Raw genomic sequence first — 18,618 nt, 5'->3', positions numbered from 1 at the left:
AAACCAGTGAGGTACTCTGTTCATGTCTATTATGAAAACCTTTAAAAGATATCATTATCAGCCTGTGGATTATCATTTCTTTTTAATTGTCCAGCTCCTAACAATTGTTGCTTTGTAGTGGTCGTAGATGAAAACCACTTTTAGTCAGATTTCCTGTTGCACACTGAATTATTTCAATGTATGTGTTTACACCTCTTTTCAACAATGTGATACCGTAGAAGTTGAGCGCCGTGACAATTCACCATTCGGATACTTCATATCTCACTTGCAAATATGTTCCCTTCTTTGTATCCTATATATTATATTTTTGTTTTGTAATTTTAGGATCATCCAAATTATTTCAAATTCTAGGTCATCCTAAATTATTTGGAATAGTTTGCCGGCATTGCTGGAGACAAATCCAATACGCATCAGTTACTGTAATATTTCTGAACCATGTTAACACGATATATTTTAACTGAAATGAATATGCTTAAATTTGTATCCTTGTTAAGATAAGGATAGAAACAAGTAGTACGATTTTTACAGTACTTAATAAATTAACAAAAATAATGTATTAGACAATTCCTTTGAACTTCCTTCAAAAGGATGATTTCGATTACCACATTCAAAAGATAGCTAAATGATTTAGTTTAGTAACTCTAGATGTAGCATGTTCTGCAATAAAGGGGAGATGTTTCATTATGATCAATGCTGCAGCTAATTGTCCCATGATTCTTTGTCTGCTTGGATTCCTTTGTCTTTGCTGATCATTATGCCTCCAAGAATTGTGATGACTGTTTGGGGAGTGCTGAAATGTAGGCGAGTTCATGATGATGCTGTAAACTTGATGATTTACATATAGACTATGTGCATTGCTATGGAGTATTAATTTTTCATGTATAGATTAGTCAGGGTGTGTATTGCTATGCTATGGGAGAGGAGCTCCCGACTCACGCCCTAGAGTGCGAAGACGAAGCAGGGGCGGTAGCCTTGGAGAGAGGGTTGGGAGTTTGCGGCGGCTAAGGAGGAGCCACGCTTGTCGGCTGCAGCGACTACTCGGAGCGGAGGTGGAGCGAAGCAGCGGGTTCACACAAGGCCTGCCCAAGGGCACCGAGTTTAGGGGCAGCCGTGCCCTGCATACTTGGCCGGGGTAAATTGTGCTAGCTTTCAGATTATTCATCTTTGTTTCAACCTGTGAAAGTTTTGCTCAGATTAGTTATGAAAGAACACAACTCAACTGGTGTAATATTGGTTTGTTTTTAAACATGTTGTAATCTTGTTTTTGAATAGTTGCCACAAGGCCCGGCTAGATCTGAACCCATAGATAAACCATGATTATATTTTATATAGCTACTATATTGTAAGATCTATTTGTGTTGTAAAAATCATTGCATGAACATGTGTCCAAACAGGACAGTGAAAGGGGCGCTATCCTGACACCTCTGAGTTTCCGCTCAGGCTTTGTTTGGTTGACAGGGAATTGAAAGGGATTTGACCGGGATTGAAAGCATTAAATCCCTAACAAGTCAAATTCCCCTCCAATCCTCTCCAACCCCCTTTGGAGAAGGATTAACCGAACAAGGCCTCAGACGGCGCGCCAACCACTAATGTCGTACAAGGTGCGAGACGAGGGGAACGATGCAACCGGACTGATCAAATGGCTTGACTATTTGGATCCAACAGCTTTGGAGGGGACCGATTGTGGGCACGATCGATCATCTGAAGCTTAGCGTTCGCCCGCAAAACGAACCCGACACGAAGGGTTCTTCCAGAAGGCCAGGACTTCGAATCGGACCCCCCGCCCCCCGTATCCCCCAAATTTCCTCCTCTCCCCAATTCTTGGAACCAAAATCGGAACCCCTCCTTCCCTTCCCCCTGCTCGTCCTGATGCCGGGGCTCCGCCTGCCTCCAAAAGGCAGCGGGAGGTCGCCGCTCGTCGGCGGTGAGGGCGACAGCGGGAAGCCATCGCTCCTCTCCCCCACCAAGTCGGTCTTCTTCAAGTCTACGCACCGCCTGCCCCAAGAATGCAGAGGAAGGCAACCGCCGTGCGGAGGTGAGCGAGGTAGCGGGGGCCTCCCCAGGGGCGACGGAGGAGCGAGTCGAGAGCTCGATGGCGGGAGCGAGCACGGCAGCGGCAACGGGGGAGGGAGGCGAGGGCCCCGCGGGTTCGATGGCGGGCGCAACTATTCCACCGGGTCCACGACGATCGATGAACCAGAGGATGAGGAGGAGGGGAGCGCAGGAGGCGGGGGCGCGTTCTCGGGTTTGCGCGTCGTCTTCCTGGATTACTCTGACACAGGTATCAACGATCGAAGCTAGTTCGCCATCCCGCCTCTCCCATCCCCTCCTCGCCGCACCACCCCGTCGCCCCGGTCTCGCCACCCCGCCCCACCCACCCACCAATCCTAAACCCTAGACCCATCCCCGTCAAACCCTAGGAAGGAAGGTGGATGAACGGAACATTTGGAGGCAGTGAGATGGCGTCGGGCTCGATTGGATCATGCGAGACGGGCGATACGAGATGGCGTGTCTCCTTCGCCGCTGATATCGGCTCGCGACAGCTACGGTTTGCCGACGGCGAGCTGCTTCTCCGACGGGAGGCTCTCAGGTTAGTACTGAGGGATGCGAGAGGGGTTACCATCGATGCTCGGTGCCTTCGGGAAGGGGAAACCCTAGATATTGGTGACATGGTGGCGTTCCCCTGTTACTTCGCGAGAACTCGAGATCGGCTGCCGGAGAATTGGGCTCTGGTGAGGGTGGCCGAGGATACGGCGTCATCTAGGAGGAGGGGAACGATGGGTGGGGGTGATGTCGCGCTAGGTGGGGTCGAGGCGGGCCCTACCTCCAATAATGCGCCAATGGCGGATGGGCGACACGTCGGAGGAAATCGGAGCGCTCGTTTTGGCTCCGATGGCAGTATAAAAGCCCCCACCGCGCCGCGACTTGACCTAAAGGAATCATTTTCCCATTTCTGGTTGGCGCAGCCTAGAAACCTTAGATCGAGAGCGAGTGATTCCTTCGGTTGGTGGAGAGGGAAGGTTGGAGGAGATCTGTGATCCTTCACGGCGGTGGTTGTGTCTCCTCCTACGATGGGGGATGGAGGCTGAGGCTTCCGAGGAGAGCGACGGGGGGAGCCTGATCGTGGTGATCGCGGGCCCGGTCATGCTCCTGGACGGGGCGGTGGCCGTGGTGGAGACCGGAGCAAATACTCCTGGAAGAGGGACGACGGCAACAACAACTCATCTACTTCCAATGTCGCCTCCAGATCTGATGACACCTCGCGATGGGATGAGGCTGCAATGGGTAAGCAGGCTGTGGATGGTGGGATTTGGGTGTCCAAGAGCCATGGATCTTCTAGATCCGCTGGTGAGGGTGCAGATCGCCAGATCCCCAATCCTCCTTGTCGCAATCAAGGGAACAAAGCGAATGAGGTGACTCCTTCCAATGTTTTTGATCCCTGCCTCATCTGCAAGTCTCGTGAGCATGTTCCTGCGTTTTGTGCACAAGCTTTCTGTGAAAGGTGTGGTCGATTGGGTCATCTTGCATCTGTTTGTTGTGAGTTCTTACCGTGGAGTTGTGTTGCCTCTATGTGTGCTTTTCAATCGAGGGGGCAGGGATTTTATTACATACATGATTCATGTTCGGCTAATCAGATGAAGGAGAGATCTAATAATATTGTAGTAAATATCGTTGAAGGGGAGACATCTACTAGACAAATGGAGCTTGATCTTAATGACTATCTGGCCACAGGATGGCGATGTTCGGCTCATGCTATTGGCCCGGGTGTTTTTGTGGTGAGGTTTCGTAATCCCAAGGCTGTAGCTCAGATTTGTTATGTGGGTCGCATTGTACTTAAGACGAGCGGTGCTGTTATTAATGTGACTAAGTGGTCTTCAGCTGTTGGGTCTAAGGGGGTGATGCAAGTGGCCTGGGTTAAGATTAGTAATGTTCTTCTGGATAAAAGAAGTGAGAGAAATATGGCTTATGTTGCTTCCTTGCTAGGTGTTCCCTTGGAAATCGATAGTGCAACCTTACACCGTCTTGCCTCTGCTAGGGTGAAGGTTGGATGCAGAAATGTTGATGATATTCCTTCTGTAGCTGAGGGTGTTCTATGGGAGCACTTTTATGATTTCTATTTTGAGGTGGACCAAGTTCTGGTGAAAGATCCTAATAGGGGTGAATTCCTTCTTAGCTCTGTGAGGAGCAATGATAAGGAAAAAAGTGATGATGTTGATACTAATATGAATAAGAAACCTAGAAATGATGAAATTCCCAGGGGAATGTGGAGGAAAAAAATGATAATATTCAGACTGGGAAAAAAAAGAGCAACTCCAAGAATCCCAAGAGAGCATAGAATCTGATGTTTCCTTGCATACTTCACTATTGATTGATTCTATGGCTATGGATTTTGTGGAAGAAGAGAAACATGTAAGCATTAAATGTTTGGGAGGTGATATAAATGAAAAATTGATATCTCCTGAAAATAATAAAAAATCCTTTGCTGATATGGTGAGGATTACTCCTCAGGTGGTATCTGTTGATGCTGAGATTGGTGAATTTGATGCTGGAAAGGTGGAATATAGGGTGGAATCTCCTGATACTGCCGTGGAAGTGGAGGTGATTCCTACTCCTCCCCTGGCTACTGAGGAAAATTTGAGATTCAGTCTCCGTAATGTGCAGAGTAAGATGGATGATGTCCAGCTGAAGGCTGCTGCTGTCAAGAAAAGGAATGTGGAAGGTATATTACACTCACATAATTCTTTCGATGCTTTGTCTAATCCAAATATGGTGTTAGCTGCTTCTAAGATGGGGATTATTATTCCTGATAATGATTTTGTTAATATCGATTGTTGGAGCATATATCTCCATATGTGGTTTTGGTACTTGATGACAATTCCTATGGACTAATGGTTGCCTTAAGTTACATTTATAGGATTTGTCCATAGGCACTTCTTGAAGTCCATCTGTTGGGTTCAAGGAGTTTATATGATGACCAAGATGGTATTCAAGGTATTATACAAAGAATGGTCATAGAGACACATGGTTGATCAAGATCTCAGACAAAGAGTAAATCAAGATGATCAACACACAAAGCGTACAAGATGTACCGAGAGGGATCAAGTGATCCCATGGTATGGTAAGCATTGTCCATTACGTGTTTGGGTACTAACCCATGGTCTTCGTGAGAGTTCTATGTGGGGGTTAGGTGTGTTTCCATGGGCTTGCGTCAAAGGGAATATCTCATACAACCCATGGAGTATGACGTCAAGTTGTGATCGTCATCAAGATTGCGATGTGCAAGTTCAAGTGGATCAACACGAAGATAGCATGCTTGAAGCTTGCCGTCCATTGTGGTGGCAATGGACTTGTGAAGATATGCTGAAGAGTGGCTCACCCATAGTGAGTATGGGGGTACAATCAAGAAAGGTGGTCCATCTTGAGGAAGCCAAGATCATCATCATCTAGCTCAAGAGGACGAGGTGCAAGGTATAGGTTTGCCCTTGATAGGTTTTCTGGTTAGGATAGATTGCTGTTCTATCAAGGGGGGCTCTCAAGTCAGTAGCTTGATCGTATCGTTCGTTGAGAGCTCAAACCATTTGCATCCTTGCATCATACTTCTTGGTTCTTGTTTGGTGTTTCTCTTTGTGAGTTTCAGAGCTTATGGTCATCTTCGTGACAAGCTCGAGTTCATCGAAAACGGAGTCCATATGCATCTACTATGATGTTTTCGGTGTTGGAGTTTTTGCCGGTTCTTTATTCATAGAGATCTCACATCTCTATATCTTTGGCATATTCATAACCGCATGGTCTTAAGATTTCATTGGCATATTCATAACCGTACTCAAAGTGGTGTCAAGAAAAGTACCATTTGGGTTGCCAAGCCTATTGTGACTAACCTCTTAGGACCCAACGTGGTTGGGGACCAACAAGCTCAAACTTGATCAATAGGTGAACATGGAGGACATTAGAGACTTGGATACATAATGAAGAATTAAGGGTCTTCATCATTCATATTTTCTCAAGCCAAGTCATTTGGATTATCGAGTTTCTATCTTATATCCAATGTGCCTCCTTACGGTAACTTGTCCTTAAAGTGTTTACATTGTTAGTTGCTTGCCCCCTTGCATGTTGTGGTTTTGTACCTTGCATGTGTTTGTACATGTTATGCTTCCAACTTGCTTATGTTAAATAACCAAGTATGTGTATGTTGGTTTGCTTATCATGTACATGTGAGTCTTGTATTGAGCCTTGTTGCATCTTGTTTGTATCTTTGATTGGCTCTTGTGAGAGATTAATGGATTATTTCACTATGGGGGAGTGATGTGCGTTGCACACCTCACGATCCTATAAATGTGTATACATGGGGAATACCACTTAGTATTGATATTTCAAGATTATCTAGTTTCTATGTGGTATGTCTTACTCATGAGAAATTCAATTTCTAAATGGTCCATTAATTATCTCTTGTTGGTTTTTCGTTTGCCACTTGTTAATATTGTTGGGTTATCACATTATGGGGGAGTAATATGCTATGTGCATATTACAAGCCTAGAGAATGTGTACATTTGAGGTATTGCCACTTAGTGTTGATATTGGAAATTATCTTGTTCCTAGGTGGCATGTTTGCTCTACAAGTGTCATTTGCTTGCGTTTTATGGGTACATATGATCTTGGATATATTTGCAATCTACCAATGAGTATCATTTCCAAAATACTTCTTGTCCTTGACAATTTGTATTCCCATCATGTGGTAGGAATTGCTAATCGTCTTTACATTGGATTTTGTGTTTCGTTTGTCTTCCTTGCCTCTTGTGGATATATTTTAACTTGTCTAGTGTTTTTATAGATATAGAGAAAGTGATGATCCCATCTTGTGCATTTTGTATCGAAATGCAAATTCTATATAATGCACAACCCTTGGGGGAGCTATCCTATTTTCTTTAGAACACTCTCTTTATTCGCCCATCAGAAAATCTTTTGGTCCCCATCAAGTGTATGTTGATGGGAGGCAAGTCTTGCTCTTTATGATGCTTTGTGACATCATGAAAATTTGTCGAGGGTTTGGTTTGTTGGAACCTAGCTCTCTTTGGAAACTAGATACCTCGTGTTTGTTTTCCTTCAATTGGTATCTTGTTTCCTTTTTAGTTGGTATGTGTCAATGGATATCTCATGACTTGTTGAATATTTTAATTGATATCCCTCAAGTGATAGTTTTTCATTTGCTATCTTATTATCACTTAATACCTTGTCTTTTGGTATCGTATCAACTATATGTTGATTGGATTCTTGAAAGCCTTGAGCATGCATATTTACTATATGTATTTCCTTTGGCATGCTTTCTTTCTTTGACCCAATATATAGGGGAAACTTCACCTTGTCATAAAATGGCTAACGTGTGCATGAAATTCAAATTCATATCTATATGCACATTTGTATGTGGAGTTTGTCCTATGTATTGTCGGTTTTTCTAACTCTTTTGTCCCAATGAGTTTGGGCACCATTTTGTTTGTTTTGTTGTTCCAGGAACAATTGGAGATGCATTGGATGCTCGGCTCACCTATAAGGAAGGTGTTGAGACCATGTGATTATTGGAGCCAAGTTAGGATGATCAAAGAACAACTATCTACTACATCAATCCAATGTTGTCTCGGTAACAAGTATCTACTTCATGCATTCTTTTCTTGCAAAGGCGCCCCTGCCATCATGAAAATTTGTCGCTGTTTGGATAGCCCTTTTCGTCCTGAATCCAACAAGCTTGGGTTTGCTCGATTCGGAGCTCGTATGCGAAAGTTATGGTTGTTTCAGTGGCGAGCGGTAGTACCGTTGGACCTAGCGGTAGTACCGCTAGAGTTGGCGGTAGTACCGCTGGCCCTAGCGGTAGTACCGCTGGCTCGCGGTAGTACCGCCCCTGGTCAGCGGTAGTACCGCTCCAGGAGCTTAGTACCGCCTGCCTAGCGGTTGTTCGTGGACGGACCTTTTTGCGAAGACTTTCTTGGCGGTAGTAGTGCCTTTGCACTACCAGGGGCCCAGCGGTAGTACAGCTGGGGCCAGCGGTAGTACCGCTGGAGTGCCAGCGGTAGTACCGCTGCAGCCAGCGGTAGTACCGCTAGCTGGCGGTAGTACCGCTGGAGTAACAGCGGTAGTACCGCTGGAGTGCCAGCGGTAGTACCGCTGGAGCTCGGGCAGAGAGTGGGGGTAACGGTCTGATTCTTTCCCCCACTATATAAAGGGGGTCTTCTTCCCCCTTGGCCTTATCCATCCGTTGAGCTCTTGTTCTACCTCCATTGTTGACATTCTTAGAGCTTGATTACTCTCAATCCCTCCAATGATTCTTGCTTGTTCTTGAGGGAAAAGAGAGAGGAGATCTAGATCCACATCTCCACCAATCACTTTCTCCTCTATGTGAGGGGAACCCCTTGGATCTTGATCTTGGAGTTCTTTGTGAGCTCCTTGTTCTTCCTCTCATATTTCTCCATAGCTTTTGTTGTTGTGGAGGGATTTGAGTGTGAGGGACTTGACCACTTCGTGTGTTCTTGCCATTGCATTAGTTGCATCGGTTTGAGTTCTCCACGGTGATACGTGGAAGTGAGAAGTTGAGAAGCTTACTACCTTTGGTACTTAGTACCCTTGATATTGTTCTTCGTGGATGCTTTGGCGTCCTAGAAGCCCGGTGGTGTCTCGGAGCTCAATCATTGTGGTGTGAAGCTCCGGGAAGCGTCCGGGTCTCCAATTAGGTTGTGGAGATTGCCCCGAGCAATTTGTACGGGTACCGGTAACCGCCCCCAAGGGTTGCCACGTGTACGGGTTCGGTGACCGCCCCCAAGGGTTGCCATTTGTACGGGTTCGGTGACCGCCCTCAAGGGTCCCTTAGTGGAATCACGGCATCTTGCATTGTGCGAGGGCGTGAGGAGATTACGGTGGCCTTAGTGGCATCTTGGGGAGCATTGTGCCTCCACACCGCTCTAACGGAGATTAGCATCCGCAAGGGTGTGAACTTCGGGATACATCATCGTCTCCCCGTGCCTCGGTTATCTCTTACCCGAACCCTTTACTTATGCACTTTACTTTGTGATAGACATATTGTTTATTGTAATATATCTTGCTATCACTTAGTTGTTTATCTTGCTTAGCATAAGTTGTTGGTGCACATAGGTGAGCCTAGTTGTTTGTAGGTTTTGTGCTTGACATATCAAACGTTAGTTTTATTCCGCATTTGTTCTAGCCTAAACCTTAACTATTTTAAAGCGCCTATTCACCCCCCCTCTAGGCGACATCCACGTCCTTTTCGTCGATGTTATTAGGGAGTTGGAGAAATTTAGGAATAATAATTCTAATGCGGAGAGAGAGGGTATAGTAGAGGCTGAGGAGAATGTGAATAATATGACGCTGATTAATGCTAATGGTGTAGTTACTCCGCTAGATTTAAATTGGATGTAGGAAGGTAATGTTGAGGAGGAGGATTTTACGCTTGTGCGGTCTAGGAAAAAGAATAAATTGAAAAAACCTACTGTGATAGCTAGACCTGTTACTAGAAGCCAGAAAAGTGAATCATCTTCGGCTAAAAAATGGGTGCCCCTAATGTGCTTCCTAGTAGGGTCCCCAAGGAGAGGAAAAATTCAAAAGGATTTATATGAAAGGGGTCTTTTGGAACTGTAGGGGAGCAGGTAGGAAAGGGATGGCCTCCTGTTTTGCAGACATTATTAAAGATCATTCTCTTGATTTTATTGGTATTCAAGAAACCAAGAAGAAGGAGTTTCCTGCTAAATACTTAAGTAGAATGGATCCTTGTGGTTATTTTGCGTGGAATTATTTACCATCTGTGGGGATATCGCGGGTATCCTTTGTGGGATTAAAAAAGAGAACTTGGAGATGGTTTCCTGGATGATAGGGAACTTTATGGTTCAGGCTCATGTGTTTTATGTGAAAAAAATGTATGTGGGTTTTAATTGTAGTTTATGGAGCGGCTCATGATGATCGTAAAGATGAATTCCTGGATGAAATGCTTGTTACCTGTCGCAATATTGATATTCCTTATATTATTGGGGGTGATTTTAATATCATAAGAGGGGTGCATGATAAGAATAAGAAACCTGGCAATCTCAAATTTGCTTCAAAGTTTAATGATGTTATTCATTCCTTAGGCCTGAGAGAGAGTGATATGGGGGGGGGAGTATACGTGGACTAATAAACAGAGTCATCCTACTTTGGAAAAATTGGACAGGGTATTAATGAGCTTCAGCTGGGAAGATTTATATCCTTTGGTTTCGGTTCGTAAACTGGTCCGGGAGGTTTCTGATCATAATCCCTTGTTATTATCGACGGAATCGGATGAAAGTAGTGCTCCTGTGAATAGGGAATTTAGATTTGAACTTTCCTGGCTTAAGCATGAAGATTTTTCCCCAAAAGCTAAGAGCATTTGGGAACAATATGTCAGGGCAGAAGACCCTATTGATATTCTCAATATTAAATTGAAGCGCATTAAGAAATACTTTAAAGGCTGGGGATCAAACAAGTTTGGTCATAGTAGGAAGAGGAAAGATGAGATTAGAAGAGAATTAGAGGAGATTGAGAGGTTGGAGGAGATGGGCCCTTTAGATCATGTTGTGTATGAAAAGAGGACACTGTTGTGTGCTGAATATAATGAGATCCTTACTAATGATGAACTTTTTTTGGCTCCAGTAGTCTAATGAGAGATGGTTGTTGAAAGGGGATCAAAACACAGCTTTTTTTCATAGAGTGGCTAATGGTAGGAAAAGGAAGAATACGATTCATTCTTTTGTTAATGGGGATGTGGTGATTGAGGGGACCGAGAACCTGTTGAAACATGCAACCGACTTTTATAAGGAGTTGTTTGGTCCTGCTAATGGGAACATGTTTCACCTGGACCCTAATACTTGGTCTATGGAGGAAAAAATTAGTGTGGATGATAATGCTTTCATTACTAGAAGGTTCACGGAGGAGGAGGTGAAGAAGGCCTTGTTTTCTATGGAAAGCAATAAAGCCCGAGGCCCAGATAATATTCCTGCCGAATTTTATAAGCATTGTTGGGAATTTGTTAAATATGATCTGGTGAGATTGTTTGATGCTTTCCATAGCAATTCTTTAGATGTGGCTCGTTTAAACTACGGGGTAATCACTTTGCTTCCTAAATTAAACAGAGCCAAAAAGATTCAACAATACAGGCCCATTTGTTTGTTGCGATGCCCTTATAAGTTGATAACGAAGGGTTTGAATGACACGGTGGCATTGTACTCTGATGTTCTAATTAGTAGGCATCAAAATGCTTTCATTAAACATAGAAATATAATGGATGGCATCCTGACTTTGCATGAAGTTTTGCACCACACTCAGCGTCGAAAAAAATGTGGGATAGTGCTGAAACTGGACTTTGAAAAAGCTTATGATAAGATCAAGTGGGATTTCCTCCTGGAGTGTCATAAAAACAGAGGTTTTGGAGAAACCTGGTGTGGCTAGATAAAAAAGATCTTGTATGATGGCACGGTGTGCATTAAATTGAATAATGAAAAAGGTCCTTATTTCCAAAGTCATAAAGGGGTTAGACAGGGTGATCCTTTCTCTCCTTTCCTGTTCAATATTGCTGTTGAGGCCTTATCTAAGATGGTGAGAAACGCCCAGAGGGAGAAACTGTTCACTGGTCTTGCTCCTGATCTTATTGATGATGGTGTTGCTATTCTCCACTATGCGGATGACACGGTAATATGCTTTGAACATGATGTAGTTGCGGCTGTGAATTTGAAACTCTTGTTATATATGTTTGAACTGATGTCGGGGTTAAAGATCAATTTCGAGAAGAGTGAGATTTTTGTGTGGGAGGTGATGAGAATATCCTGAGTACTTATGCTGACATGTTTAATTGTCAGATTGGGCACTTCCCTATGAAATATTTGGGGGTTCCATTAAGCTTTACTGGACTCAGGTGTGTAGATTGGTTGTTTCTGGATGAAAAATTTCTTAAATGTTGTGAAACTTGGATAGGTAATGCTGCATCTTCGGGAGGTAGGCTGATTCTGATGAACTCATCTTTAACTAGTATAGTATATTACTATATGGCGATGTTCTTGCTTCCTAAGATGGTCATATACAAACTTGATAAACACAGGAAGAAATTCTTTTGGAGAGAATTTGAGGGTAATAAAATATATCACTTGGTTAAGTGGGATCGTATTTGTAGATCTAAAAAGAAAGGGGGCCTGGGGGTAAATAACTTGCATAAACAGAATGTGAGCCTGCTTGTTAAATGGTGGTGGAAGTTAGAAACACAACAAGGGTTGTGGCAAGATGTGATTAGAGCGAAATACTTTAGAAGAGTGGATGTGACATCAATTACTAGTAAGTTTGCTGACTCTCCTATTTGGAAAGCTATTATGAAAGTTAAACCTCACTATATGGCTGGTAGAGAGGTTGTGTTGAAATCTGGTAATATCACTAGAGTGTGGCATGATTCTGTGAATGCTCCCCCCCCCGTTGAGAAATTCTTATGCTGATCTGTTTTATATCTGTAATCATCAGGATATTACTGTGAGAGATTTTAAAACGTGGGAGGGGGTGACTTTTTTAGGAGACAGTTGACTCCTCTGTTGGCGGGCCAATGGTCTGAAATGAAGGTAGTTCTTGGTAAATGGGTCTTATCTCATGAACCAGATCAGATTTTGTGGAAGTTTGAGGGTGGTAAAAGGTTCTCTACTAAGTCTGTTTATGAGCATTTGGAAAGTAACATTGCTGGTTGTGACTTTAGATGGATCTGGAATGCAAAGTTGCCTCTTAAGATCCAGATTTTCTTATGGCAACTTTTTCAAGATGTTGTTCTAACGCGAGACGTGATGAGTAGGAGAAAATGGAAAGGTAATCCTAGATGTTCTTTTTGCCCAGAGAGGGAGACTACGCAGCATTTGTGTTTTTGTTGTCCTGTCGCTAGAGTGGTGTGGAGAACAGTGGGATGTATGCTTGGGACCAGCAAAGGTCCTGATAATCTTTGGCAGTTTTATGCTTGTTGCTTTGCTTATTTGCCTAATGGAGCTAGGTTTTATACTTGTGCCCTTGCTACTATTTGTTGGGCATTGTGGAATTGCCGCAATCGCGCGACCTTTGAAAAAAAGAAGCTGGGATCTCCTTTTGATGTCGTTTACTCAGCTTGTGGGTTCCTGACATACTTGGCAGGGTTATTAACAGGGGAGGACAAACTGGCGCTGGAGCGGGGGGCGAAGATGCTAAAGAGGAATGTGTCGAATCTGCTGAGGATCTGTGCGGCCCCGAAGGAGGATTGCTGATGGGCGTAGCTTATTCTGGTTATCTTGGGGTGCTGGTGAGATGTTCAGTTGTTTTGTTGGCCTCCCTGCGTGGAGTGGTTTCAGGCGATGACCTATGTTGTTTGCTTTCTGGAGTTTCCTAGACTTATTTGGATGGTTTAGTGCGTAGTATGGGTGTTCTTGGGTTTTCGCCCTACGGTAGGCTGCTCAATGACGAGTGCCTATGTGTAGGTTTCCCAAGAATGCTTTGAACTCGCACCCCTTTTCTGGTTTTCCTTTTGAATTTGGACAATGTATTTCCGTTATGTGAGTAATGGAAAGGGGGTTGCTCGGTTCAAAAAAAGGTATCAACGATCAGGTGAGAGATCGAGAAATCTGAACTACTGGGCCTGCTCCTGTAACTTTTGACCCTTATGGTGGAATTAGGGAGCAATAGCATAACCTTTTTTGGTATGGTGTTGCTATCATGGGATCAGATGTTTTTCTTATTGTCTCCCTTCTAACTGCATCCAAAGTAATCATATGAAAATAGTTATGTTGTCATGGTTTCTTTAGGGAATAATAGGAGATGCTCCATTTTGGTTGTAATCCGTACACGTTAAGTTTTTCCCTACACTTTCCTAAGCCCAAGCTGGAGTAGATGAATCCTAGATCTTCAACGAGCTTTGTGGGTAAATCCTAAACTGTGACATAGTGGCAATTAATATGAACATGTTAATTTGTTATATGTGGTTGCAGAAGTATTGTCAGTCATTTTAGACGTAGAATCATGTCACTATTACACCAAAACACAAATACATGGCTTTAAGAAAATGCAAGTGTAGTAGCCCAATGCGGCTGATTTTGTGATAACGAAGCAATATAAAGTACTTTCATAATTGAAAGCAGATAATTCGCACTAATGGCAGTTATTTTTTGGGAAAACACATCTATTTTGGAGTTGGTATTCTGGCTTCCTTACATGGTATACAAACAATATATAGTCACTTTTATTTTGCAAACATCATATGTTCTGTCCAAGTCACCCACTTTTTTTCCTTAGAAACTTGCAGGAACGCATTTTTTGGGATAACTCGATGAATTTGGTAGATCCTTTTAGGAGACACTCGACTTAAGAGTCATACTAAAACTTCTGAGCTAATAAAATTTGGGGGTTCTGTTGTTCAATCTACAGATTGTTGTACCTTGATCTGGGCTGGCTAGGAGTCTTGTAGTCATTAAATCTAATGCATCAACTTTTCTGTAAACAGTTTTTTGGGGACTCTTTTAAGCCTCATTGTCAACATCGAAATCATCACAACCACATTTGTCAGATTGATTTAGTTGATATTGTTAGGCATGATATAGTTGCATCACTCTGGCAAATGCTGACAATAGGTTTATTTTGTATAGAAGGACCTGGAAGGCCTGCTTTCAATGTTGACAAAGCTGGCCTTCCTGGTCCTTCTATACAGAATAAACCTATTGTCAGCATTTGCCAGAGTGATGCAACTATATCATGCCTAACTATATTAGTTGGCCCACCCAATATGGTGTTATAATGACATAAACTACAACAGTGGCTAATAGTTTTTGAATTATCTTGCATGTGAAGGACTTCACAACTTATAAGGAAAAAATGAGATTCTTGGTGGATCAATCGCTACGGGACTTCAGTATAAAGAGGCGACACACATAGTTGTCAAGGTAGTCTTCGCTCATTTCACTTTACGAATTATCTGAAACCCAAATATTTTAGATCATGGCATTCACATTTTTTTTGGTAGGGTAACATCCCAGCAGGTGCAAGGATTTTGTGGGAATTGGAGCTAAAGCAAGTGATGTCAATAGGTTGGATTGAGAGCTGTTCAAAAGAAAGTAGGCTATTGCCTACTGAACCAAAATGAAGTATTGAAAAATGAATTTCTCAAGAAAGTGCAATTACACCACCAACAAATAAGTACCTTGTAAGGTACGGGCATGCCTTCACTTACATTTTTATTTATTACATTATTGTGCTCATGCATTTTTTAGCACATATGAAAGCTCCTTATAAGGACTCTACTCAATCTTTATCATTGTCACAGGAACTGCAATTCGACGGGCTCTAATGTCCTGAAGCATAGTGCTAGGAACAAGGCAGGAGTTCCAAGGAGGCTGAACTTTGATGCTCATCATAGGCATCTGAAGTGCGAGTTAGATACTGAACACACAGAGACGTTGTACGATTATGCTCTGAGATACAAGATGCATGAGTACTGTGAACTCCATGGATGTAAAAGTGTCCTGAGCTGCAAAGACGGAGCTGACATAATGATACCGACTGTTAGGAAGTATTAGGATTAGTTTAGGAGTCCTTATTACTCTATGTTTACTTTCCTTGCACCTCAAGTCATATGTAATATATATATGCCCTTTGGGCCTTGAATATAGATAAGTTGCTTTCCTAACATGGTATCAGAGCTTAGGTTATTTTTTCGGGCGCCGCAACTCATCCTCCCGATCCAATCTTCTATTGCGTCGCCTTCTCTCGTTGGCCGCTGTCTCCTCCTCAAACCACGGTGCTGGATATCTCGCGCGTGTGTCCCTGCCGTCGCGCTCCAGGGCGTTCCAGACCCTGGCCCGCTCCTCCTCGAGAAGCGCCTCATCCGGCCGCTCCTCTCCCCGTCGTCGTGCTCCAGGGCGTTCCAGACCCTGGCCCGCTCCTCCTCGAGAAGCGCCTCATCCGTCCGCTCCTCTCCCTGCCGTCGCGCTCCAGAGTGTTCCAAACAAAGGGCCACCAACCCCCGGATCCAGAGGAGCACCAGCGCTGGCCAGATCGGCAGATCGAATCCTCCTGCTGCCGGCTCACCGGCCTGCTACCTCAGGCCCGCAGGTCTTCTGCAGCCGACACCACCGCCCCATCCCACCGCCGCCGCCCCATCCCGCCGCCGCCGCAGTAGCAGGTGCTGTCCGCCGCCTGATCTCGCCCCTGGTCACCGGATCTCGACCACGTCCGCGCCAGATCGAGGCTGCTCATCCCGCAGCCCCCAGATCCGTTGCTGACGCGGTTCAGCCCCCAGATCCGTTGCTGACGCGGTTCAGCCCCCAGATCCTGTTGTTGACTGCTTTCTAAAAAAATCGCCGCCCCAGTCAACGTCGACTCCGTGCACGTCTCCCATGCGAGCCTGCGCTACCGCTGGCCGCTCTCTAAGTTTGCTGCCGGGGCGATCGGCCCTCCCGCAAAGGCCGTCGCTGTCGCGTGATGACCAGCGAGTCATCGACCGTTGCTCTTTGAACATGTGTTCTCGTGTGCAGCCGCTTCTCACTCGCGTGCGTCAACTCGTGCAGCCGTACATGCGTATTCCTCTCCTCCTGCTATCATGTGCAGCTTGCCTACATGTTTGCTACTTTGTGTGTTAGCTCTTTCTGCTAGCTACTTCCTGCTGCTACTACTTTGCTGTTTTGGCCTCTCTGTCATTTTCCGCCGCGTCCACCAAATCTGTTGATATTTTGTGTTTTCTCATGCCATGCGAGTCCACCATACCTTAATACGTCAGCCTTTCTTTGGTCCTGATCCTTTCTATGCAACTTTTGTGGCCTATTTGCCCTTGTTGTTTTCAATAGGATTTTCTGGACTTCTTTTGCATTGTCGATCTACGTCCATCGTGCCTTATCCGCCGAGCTTCTTTTGCCGACGGTTGTCGTGGACTATGATTTTCTGCAGAATGTTTTATTCTCTTGATGTGCCATCTTCTTTTGACAACCCATCTTCTCTTGATACTTATCTTGTATCTTCAAGTGATGCGGGGTCTACCTATGATGTGCCATCTCTTCGTTCTCTCCTTCGGCGACTCGACAAGTTTTGAAGACTCTTCATGCTACGACGACACTCTCAAGACGCGGATTTGGATTATCATTGTTTTTTAGTATTACACTTCTTCAAATGCAATGCTATTGCATACGCTTTGCATTTGAGGGGGGGTGTTAGGAAGTATTAGGATTAGTCTAGGAGTCCTTATTAGTCTATGTTTACTTTCCTTGCACCTCAAGTCATATGTAATATATATATGCCCCTTGGGCCTTGAATATAGATAAATTGCTTTCCTAACACCGACCACTCTGAAGTTATCTAAGCTTCGTAGCAGAGTAATCTTGATGCGCTCATTTAACAAAGTTTTCAAGCTTCATGAGGAACATCTTGCTCTTGCTAGAAACTTTTCCTCGAAGAATTTTCTAATCTATGAAGACGACTGTCGTGGGTATAAGTCTGACAGTAGATGTGTAGGGTACGAAAGGATGGGCAGAGCCTTAGCTACGGTGAGGTTGTATGAGTTCAGGCCCCTCTACAGTGGAGGTAAAACCCTACGTCTCAGTGCTCTAGGGAGCTTGTTGTCGAGTGGAATATGGATTACAGTGAATTGCTAACCCCTGCACCAGTGGAGAAGGGTGGCTTATATAGAGTGCGCTACCCTTCATAACAGTTCGGTGCACAGGGGTGGAGTAGTGGCGAATAATTGCATACGTTACAGGTAACGTATGTCTTAAATGCTAATAAAGGTACATGGAAACGTATGACCGTTGTCCTCCACGGGGGTTACGATGTACAGAGTGGAATCCAGTCGGTAAGTTTGATACGCTCCGAATGCTCATCTCCGACTGGATGATGGAGGAATCGTCACCGACTGGATGATGGGAAGTCCTTAATTCAGTCGGAACTGACTAAGGGCCTTCTCCCTTATGAAGGGTGGTCCTTGGGTAGGCCCCACAGGGCAGGCCTATGACCCTACCCTAGGACTATAACCCCATCATTAGTTCCCGAATGGATTGGGGTTGGAACGACGAAGCGATGCTTGGAGTACAGATCCGACTGGTATGGATGCGACTTTGGCATTGTTTGCCTCGATCCATTTTATCTTCTTGACCAGTGATCCGAGTGGATGTATTTGTGAAACGAACCGTCAGGGACCGAGTGCTTCCGCGGTATCTTTTGACGTGACCAGTCAACCGACAGCGGCGGATTTTCCGGGATCCTCAAATTTCGGTTGTCGCGCGCTCGGCGGGGATGACGACCTCGTAATCGAGTAATATCTGTCGCCTCGATTTCCGCGCCTTTATCTCTTCCACTAATATCGCAGCAACCGGTCAGGGGATAAGATTTCGGGGCCACCTGCTAGTGACCCAGTCGGAACCTTATTTAAACCTCTACACCGAGGGTTTTTCGTTGCATTCGCCTGATAGCTCGCACTTGCCCCGCTTCTCTCGTCACCTCCTGCGCATCTCAAGCTCCTTCCTTCTCCTTCTCCCCCGCGGGTCTGCAGCCTCCACCATGACAAAGGGGCAGACGAGCAAGGTCGAAGCGCGGAAGAAGAAGGGGAAGGCGGCGGCTCCTGCTCAGCGGCGGTAACGA

The 18,618-nt window shown here is 44.7% G+C and overlaps 1 long non-coding RNA gene across 1 annotated transcript; it reads left to right on the top strand.

The window, feature by feature from the left end:
• The first annotated feature begins 14,848 nt into the window (after positions 1-14,848).
• LOC123430558 lies at positions 14,849-15,547 on the top strand. The gene is made up of 3 exons (XR_006622958.1): positions 14,849-14,936; positions 15,017-15,201; positions 15,317-15,547. It is a non-coding gene; the product is annotated as an uncharacterized LOC123430558 (long non-coding RNA).
• The last annotated feature ends 3,071 nt before the right edge of the window (positions 15,548-18,618 follow it).

Source organism: Hordeum vulgare, chromosome 2H (assembly GCF_904849725.1).
Source record: "Hordeum vulgare subsp. vulgare chromosome 2H, MorexV3_pseudomolecules_assembly, whole genome shotgun sequence".
Taxonomy (NCBI): Eukaryota; Viridiplantae; Streptophyta; class Magnoliopsida; order Poales; family Poaceae; genus Hordeum; species Hordeum vulgare.
Note: the sequence above shows the minus strand (reverse complement) of the source record. Positions and strands in the feature narration are given on the sequence as shown.